This window comes from Melozone crissalis, unplaced genomic scaffold, assembly GCF_028551555.1.
Source record: "Melozone crissalis strain CALT ecotype California unplaced genomic scaffold, PUWL_Pcris_2 ptg000007l_1, whole genome shotgun sequence".
NCBI classification, from domain to species: Eukaryota; Metazoa; Chordata; class Aves; order Passeriformes; family Passerellidae; genus Melozone; species Melozone crissalis.
This window is the reverse complement of record NW_026535785.1, coordinates 12,958,743-12,967,568: the sequence shown is the minus strand read 5'-3', so window position 1 is coordinate 12,967,568 and position 8,826 is coordinate 12,958,743.

Below are 8,826 nucleotides of genomic sequence, written 5' to 3'. Positions count from 1 at the left end.
AGGCTACTAGAACTTTTTGTATTTGGAAATCACAATTTGCAGCAATAAAAAAATCATAACTCTCACAGAGCGACAAAAAAGTTGAATGAGACACGATAACCTAACAAGGATCCTGAGGCACTGAAGGTCTGGGACACTGATGAGAGCTGCTTCCAAGATCATACCCTTTATACAGCCCAGTCTCTGTGCAGAACAGATATCAGAGTTCCCAGCTCCCTATTCTTCCCCAAAAGCATGAGAAAGTGGGTAGTGAGAAAGCAAAATCAAGCCTGAAACAGGAATGCACAATTCTTAAAATAAAATAACATCTTAAAAACCGATGAAAAATTTGATTTTTTTTATAAAATAACAGAATTAGAAAAGAAGAAGTATGAAATATTAATATATTTTAGCTGTCCCTCAAATATATTTAGAGCACTGTTTCCCCCTACACCCATAAAAATAGGTAGCAACCACTGTAGTAAAAGATGAAAATACAACTACTGAAATACAATTATGTTGTTGGGACACTAGTAAACCTGTAGAACATCCTTCACATAAGGGAGGAGCTTCTTCAAAAAATGTGTATGGGTGAACGATGTGCTCTAAAGAAGAAGACAATAGTAAATGCATCTACATGTAACATTGAGCTTGAACTTCTATTAAGCAGAGTTTAGAAACAAGGTAATTGAGAACTGCTATATAGACAATATAATCTATGATTTTGAGGGACTAGAGCAGATCCTTTCAGCTTACAAGAAATGTTTGCTGGTATGTAACAACACAGAGAGGCTACTCACACAGTGTCAGTGCTCAGGATATCCAAGAGTCTCAGAAAACTGAAAACAGATGTGGAATCACTAAAAATCTAGATATGGCTTCTAATGACTAGATTTGAATCTAAATTTGTATCATCATTTGTAAAAGGAGGATAAACTAGTGGTCCTTGCCTTAGATACCTCCTGGGAGTTGTGACCTACATTGGCAGGAGTAGCAAAGCCTCCTGATGTCATGTGTCTGCTGGTAGCTGAAAAAGCTCTCATCACACTCCTAAAATCAACAACAAAACTAGGCAGCCAGGGTAAGACTGAAGAAGGGTATGACAATCCAACCAGTTTAGAGATATTTTGCAGAGGAGAAACTGAAAAACCTTTTCCAAAATAGCCCAATTGAATGCTGGTAGCTATGGAAAGCTAAAGGTAGGGTTTTCTACCATGCCTCTGGTTTGACTATGTCATTCTCATCCCACTCTCTGCATCCAGCAGTCTTCCCAATAATTTTCTTCTCAGGCTGAACTCTGGAAGTAATTATACCTTACCCTTTCTTTCCAGTGTCTTTACTGACTAAAGCTAGAGAAGTCTCTGCCCTTGTCTCTCTTCCATATCAGTTTTTCAATCCATGAGCATCTGATGGCCATTCCTGCAAGAACATGTCAGTGGAAGATCTGAAGTGAGCACATTATTGATTAGACCAAACCACAATAACCCTCTGGAACACAGTTCAAGAATTTTGATCAAACATTTTCAGCTCTTACTTGCCATCTCCTAATTCAAATATTCAGCCAATATGTCGGAGATTGAAAAACAGTCTATAAGAAGAGACGTGTACTGAAAAGTTTCTGTTCTGCAGTGTGGGGTGAATACTTTGGAGGAGCTGTTGGAATAAATAGCTGTAATTCTGACAACATGTAAAAGTGTTTCTGCCCTTCTGGCATGGATTTGTAAATCATGTGTTTATTGCAGTTGTTACTGACACGTGAACAACAGCTCTCAGGATAAACATTTCTGTAGGAGTTTGGTCTTCAAGCCTTTTACTGTGAAAGAAAGACCTTGCAAGGTCAACTGTAGAGCAAGGGCAGAGCCAGCAGCTCCAGGCAGAGGCATCAAGCTGCAGTATGAGTGGCTCACATGCAGGACTCCAAGGAAACTCTGAAAACAGTGGGTCAAAGGAGAAAAAGGAAGAAGCATTACAGCATCAGCTGGGTCATGGTCTTAGCAGCTGAGCAGCAACAGATACGTGAGGACTGCTGGGAATGAGAGGGGAAAAAAACCACAACAAAACACACAAAAAACAAGCTTGCTTTCAGCTTTTGAATACAGTCTCAAACCCATCAGTGGCTTGTGACTGATTTTTAAAGAAGGAGCTAAATTTGCTTAGCAACCACAAGCACCAAACACAGCACTGAAAGGTCAAGAAATATAGCATAAAAATAATAATCTAAATGTAAAGGGCAAATTCTCACTTGTGGTTTTTCTGCTGAACAGACCTGCCCCTTAATCAAAACAGTTCAAATAAATGTACAGATTATCCAGTCCTGACTTATCTGAAATTCCAGGATATCCAGGATATATTGCCTTACTTATTCACTGAAACTATTTTTTCTAAGAAATCTATTTTCCTTAAAGATTTTAAGAAATGTGGTATGCAAAGGCAAAACAGAAGCAGGGGATATCCTCTCGTGTTTAGCAATGATATTACATAATACTTCTACATAATGATTTCCAGATCTGTGCCAATGTGCTTAGAGAAAGGCAATGAAGGGCAGAACTATTGTGATATGAGAAACATGCAAAAGGCCAAACAGAGCCCTCAGGTCTCCTAATTTTAAGTGTGGTGTTGAGTAGATCATTCCTAAGCTGTGCAAGGAAGGACAAAGTCTTCAAATGAGTACGGAACAAGCTGGCTCCAAGCACAAGACAAAGCAGCACCTTGTCCTGAGTGAGGCAGCACGGTGCCCATGGGGTCAGTGCTGTGCTGGCTCACCTGGGCTGATTTGGGACTGGATCTACATGGCACCAGCAGACACAGGATGCTGAGAGCCCTCCCCAGCCACACTGCATCAAACCTTGCTGATGGTCCCCACCTCCTTGCTGCCCAACAGAGCCACTGCCTGCACTGTTCACACAGCTGCAGCAGTTACTAGCCATGGGCAATGCTCAAAATATGAAACAAGCACCCCTAAGAGCCTCCATTTGGAAAACCTAAGCTAAATAGGTTAGTTTTTAATAAATTACAAAGTGCTTCACCATTCTCAATGACTTCAACGCTAACTTATTCATTCAGCAACACTTATAGCAGATATTTCAATCCACAGGGAGCTTTATGCCCTGCAAATTTGGGGGTTTTCGGTTTTGGTCATCTTCCTCCCTAGCCTTTGAGGTTAAACAGCTTAAAAGCAATTGTTAATCATCTCCCTTGATGAAGTTAATGAGGACATCACATCCTCATGTGAATCCTACCTATTGGGAAAGAACCCAAAACAGCACCTAATTTAAGGCTGCCTGCCAGTGTAAAACTACCAGATTTCAGACTCATGTTAAAGTTCATGTTTCAGTCTATATACTCAATCTTTGCCTTTTCATGTTCTTAATTTTTGCTACACAATTATCTGTGCAGATATGAGCTACCTGAATAAATCTGCAAGGCTCCTTCCACATACAAAATTATATGCTCCTAAACCTCTATCCTTTCCAGGGAGAACTTAATCCATTTATATAATTTATTCTTACTTGTTAATCCAAAAATACCTGAATTCTGGTTACATGTTTAGTTGTGAGCTCAAAATGCAGACAGTCCTTTCACATGAGTCTGAAAATACTCCAAAAATCCTAAATAAACAAGTACTTTTTTAAAAAAAAAAAAATTCAGAAACAGCTTAAAGAAGTTTAAATTCACATCGAAGTAGATAATTCATTTCATTGTGAAATTAGGGCTAAATAAAAATTTAAATTGTTTGCATTATGAAGCTGGTATAAAATATGTGCATTAATTCCATATCTCAGCAGCTTGATTCTCAATTATAACTTCATAGCCATATTAAAGGAGGGGGTTTATCACACAGGTAAACAAAAATCAGTTTTGAAACCATAATCTGTAAACATAAATGCACACAAAGCTGTCTATGGTATGATCCAAATTATTGTTATTTAGGTGGGAGGGCCAGTGAGGATGTTTTCACAAGCAAGACACACATATTGTTTGCTTGCATAAATCTCACACAGTACAGTCATGGCCCTCATATCTGTTATCACATTTCATTTGGTGACAGGAATGGGTACAGATTTGTAACAAACAGATTTGGAAGCCCTGGGGTTTTGTGTTAATTTATAAATCATGTTACATGAGGTCGGAATTCCTCAAACATATAACATTCATACAACTAAACAGATTCATATGTGGTACTTTGATGACCTGATTAAGTGCCAGAGCTCACATACAAACACAGACACAACCAAAATGAAGATAAGGTAGATTCTTTTGTCAAAGATGTATTTGAGATTAATGGCAAGCTGACAGCCTGAATGGGTTCCACTGCACAGAGGCAATTACTGCAGTAGGTAAAGCAAGTGATAAAGATTTATTTAGTACAAGGCTGATATTCATTAATCTCTTTAAACCCCACGTTAGTGTTGTTTAAAGTACTGTAGTTCTTCTCTGGAAAGGTCTGTTGAATCTATGACAGAAAAGGCAGACCTGCATAAATGCAGTGCAGGTCTCCACAGACTATGACATTTCTATACCTCCACAGGGAGGCAAGTATTTTAGATTAGTTTGGTTAGCACTGCAGATGCAGCATGCTGATTTACTAAACTCTGATGCAAGTTCCAAAAATAATTAGCTTATCAAAGATCCACTTTCCTTCCTCTCTTTTATTAGTGTGCTAAATATGGCATTGTTGCAAGGAAATAATTTCACGAGTATTCAAACACTAAGCACTGACTTGTCAAAACTGAATCCTTTTAAAAAAGAGCTCATTTTCAGTGCTCTCTTCTTTTAAAAGATATTCATATTACATGACTATCTAAACAAGTGTCATTCAGCTGTGTAACTCCTTCCATGCTATTAGGGGAAAAAAGGAATTAGTAAGTGCTTCTGAAAGTCAAGTTATTTTATTGATCCAATATCATCAGAGCCAGCAACAAAACAAACAATTAAACAGACTCATGACCCACAAGCTTTTCATGAACCAGCTTTGAGGTGCCACGTAAGAAACTTGTTGAATGGAGAAGAAGCTAAAATTTTGGACTTCAGTGCTAAATTTTCTTTGTTGCAGATATTAATTTAGAAGGGCATTTTTTCTCCCAAGGAAAAAAATATCATTTTGATTTGTCATACAGAAAATACTCCCTTTGAGATAGGTTAGTTCCTTCATTTTGTGAGCAAGAGTTGTTTCTCAACACATCAGTAAGAAAGAATATTGTTTCAAAAACCACAGTCAAGGTTCCCAGTTACTACTGGTGCGCATATAAATAATCAGCAAGACACCCACTGCCCCTCCTAATTTTTTATCTTCAGAAAGCATATTAAAATGATTTATTTCCAGCCTGCTACTCATAGCGAATGCAAGTCAAACTCTCCTTACCTTGCCAGTGACAGGGATATCAACAGAACCCCAGGTACCAACTCCCTAGTGAACTGTGCCTGGGGCAAAATCAGCTGCAATAATTCCAGCAACTGGAAATAAAAAGGAATGTTAACAGCAGAAGCTAATCCAGCGCACATTGAAGTTACATGAACGACTTACACTATGTAGATAAAAATAAAAATCACCAATGCTAAATGCAAAAATGTATTCTATGAGACCACACAAAAACAGTGAAACATATTTTAATCAATTTCAATTAGAAGGTATTTCAAGCTTGTATTAAAACTTTCTTAAACTAGTAGAATCATGCAGAAATGGAATTATAAAAAACAGATTTGCACATAAAAGGAAAGCAAGTCAGCAGGTGCCATCTTCATTTCAATAGCAATATATTAAACAGTTTTTGTTACTGCTTTTTTGTGGTATTTTTTCAATAAGTTTTCATACTGTAGGGTTGCTTAACCCAAGTTAGCACAAAAATAGTGGGGTTGGCCCACTGTCTCTCTAGCATTTTTCACCCACACACTTCCTTATTTCTTCCCTGCTCTCCCTCTCTCTATGTGGCCTCTACAGTTTCGTATCTTCATTGAAATGCCTTCCAGAAATGCCTTTGTGCTGACAGAGTTGCCTTTTCCAAAAGAGCAAAATTCTCCAGAGACTGGGGTTTCCAGATCTGAATGCTTAATTTCATATTCCAGCCCAGCAAGGGCAAGGATTCAAAAATACTGGATCAGATGATCAAACTACAAGGGCTAGTTATGTTGAAATATTCCCTTATTTTCCAATGCTATTTCAATATTAACATCTATCAAAATATTTTGAAGAGCTGTATTAACATTTCATAAGCCTGATATCCAGTCTATCAGTAAATCTACCCACAGAACTCTGTGCCAGTTATTAAATAAGACTAAAAATAAAGAATATTTTTCTCATGGCAAATATCTATTTTCCAAAATAATAAAACCCAATAACCCACAACACTTAAATCATAAAAGAAGCAAACCCCATTGAAACACCAACACTTCTACCTCCCCCAAAACCAAACACAAGATCTCCACACTTTGCCTGTCATACAGCAGAAAATATTTAGTAACCACCAGTTTCTTTCATCCATTTGTTACATGCTTTCCTTTCTTTGCCTATGAGGTAAACAAACTACTTTTTCAAGATACAAAATTATAAAAATACAACAAACAAAAAACCCCAAACAGAAAATAAAACTAAATCGCATTGCTCTGAACTTAAAGGAAAAATATCTTTGCATCAAATACATCACACCAGTGTTACACCTAAATTTCATTGCAACTTCAGTTTGCATTCAGCTTGGAGTAGCTCTAATAAAAATTTTCCTCAAGTCCTCTATGCTGATTCTCATATTTGAAAGTTGTCCAAAATTTAGAAACCTATGTATGTGGCTGAACCAGGCTTGTATAAAAGAATCATTAGGTCTCTAACAGGCAAAATATTTCCTCCTCTTTCAGGTCATTAAGTGCTCAAATATGGAGTATTTCCACAGGAGAATACTGTCTTTCATGTCCTCTATCTTCAATTTCAAACTGTCTCCAAGAAAATTATAATATAAATGTAATTTCATATTTAATTTTATACTACGGGATTGTTTCTAATTCACAAAATCTGTTGTTGTCAGTAACCTGCTTGTCAGTAACAATCAACACATTTAAAACTCTCAGTCATCATTAACTTCTACCAAACAATATAAAATCAAATTTCCTAGACAGTAAGTTACTGGTCTGCACAACTTGGATTTCTTTCAATGCCTGCCTTTTCAATACCAATCACATAAATAGAGATATTTATTACTTGAAATATCTCTAATATCATAATTGATTAAAAGTAAAAACATCAAGGCCAAAGAAAACCAAAATTAAAATAAAAAAAAAAAAAAAAGTCAAGTAGGAAAGATTTTGGTTAACACCAACACCAAACCAAAACCCAAAACCCCAAAAGAATGCATTTTGCCCTTCAACAATGCTTTCAGCATCTGGTATGAACAGATAGATATGCCAACAAAATTATTTCCTAGCGTTGCACCCTCTCCTGACAGGTGTTCTCCCCAACATCTCTGCCCTAACAAGTTTGTCCTCGCAAAGGAATGTGGGAGGGCTCTCCTTTGGCTCAGGATGGATGGGTGTCACAGGAAAGGTGTTGAAGGGGACTGCCAGGGAATGCACACAGGCAGTATGGCAGTGTGGCTTTGCTCCCTCCAGGGTTCTAAGATACACGAATGAGACTGGGATGGTGGAATGAGCTGCAGGCCTTGGGCAGCAGCTCCTGAGCCCTCAGGCCATTTCCTCCCCCTGAGCCCAGCAGAGCCCTTGTTCCCCCAGCCCAAGGCCTAGTGATGCAGGACAGGAGGAGCACAGCAAGGCCAAAGGGGCTGCACTGCAGCTCCTGTGTGCAGAGCAGTGTTTAAGCCTGGCTAACAAGGAAGGAGGACTAGATCTAGGCTATCTGCACCTGGGTACAGAGCAAAGAGCAAAACCAGGACATTGCTTCTTGTCCTGTCACTGGAGACCAGCAAAAAGAGCCTTGCCCTGATTTCTTTGCACCTTTCCTTGAAGGTACACTGATAAAATCCCCTGAACTCTCTCTTCTCCAGTCCCCTCTGTCTCAGACTTTCCTGTGGGAATAGATGATACAATGACAATGCCTTAATCATCCTTGTGGCCCTTCTCTGGACTCTGTCCATCAGCTCCATGTCTCTCCTGCCTACACTACTGGCTAACACAAGAAGGGGAGGATTCATGATGCTGGAAAAGTTGCTATGACAATTTAAACCATGGTCATGTTACTCATAAAAGGTGAAATCACCTGTGAATTTATTCATATTCATCACTAGTGCTTGCCAAACCACAGCACCAGACAATCATTTTTTCTATGTGAACCAAATCATTTACAGAAAAGCTATTTTAAACACTGCTTATAAGAATTTCCAATATTTTCATGTCCCAATACCTCTCAAGTCAGGCTCCCTCAGTGCCCTTAGTCAAATGATATCAGTCTCAGAATGAGAGAAAGATTTTAACAAATACATTTTAGAAATCTCAAAGTGATTAAAGTAGTTTTTCTATGCATAGTAATGAGGTGGTTTTCAGGTTTGCTCTTAAAGGGCTCAAAGCAAGTCTGAAGATGTGATCTCAGAGCTAAAAGTGACAGGCTCACTGGAAAGCTGGTAGTGTCCCCTTTACATTATTATCTATGTATAATATTTCTGACAGACTGGATTTTAAAACACCTAGCATTAATCTCATCATTATCACTAAAACTGACCTCATCTTCAGGCCAAGCTACTCCAGCTAGAAATTCCATTTAGGGAAAGTGGAAAATACTTACTAAAAGGGGATTTAAAAAGCCCAAATAAAAATTATTCATTTAAAGGCAGAACTGAAGGTTAAGAATAATTCTAAACAAGAACAGCAAAGTCATCTCTTACTAAAGACACAAAGTATTTGACAGTAATT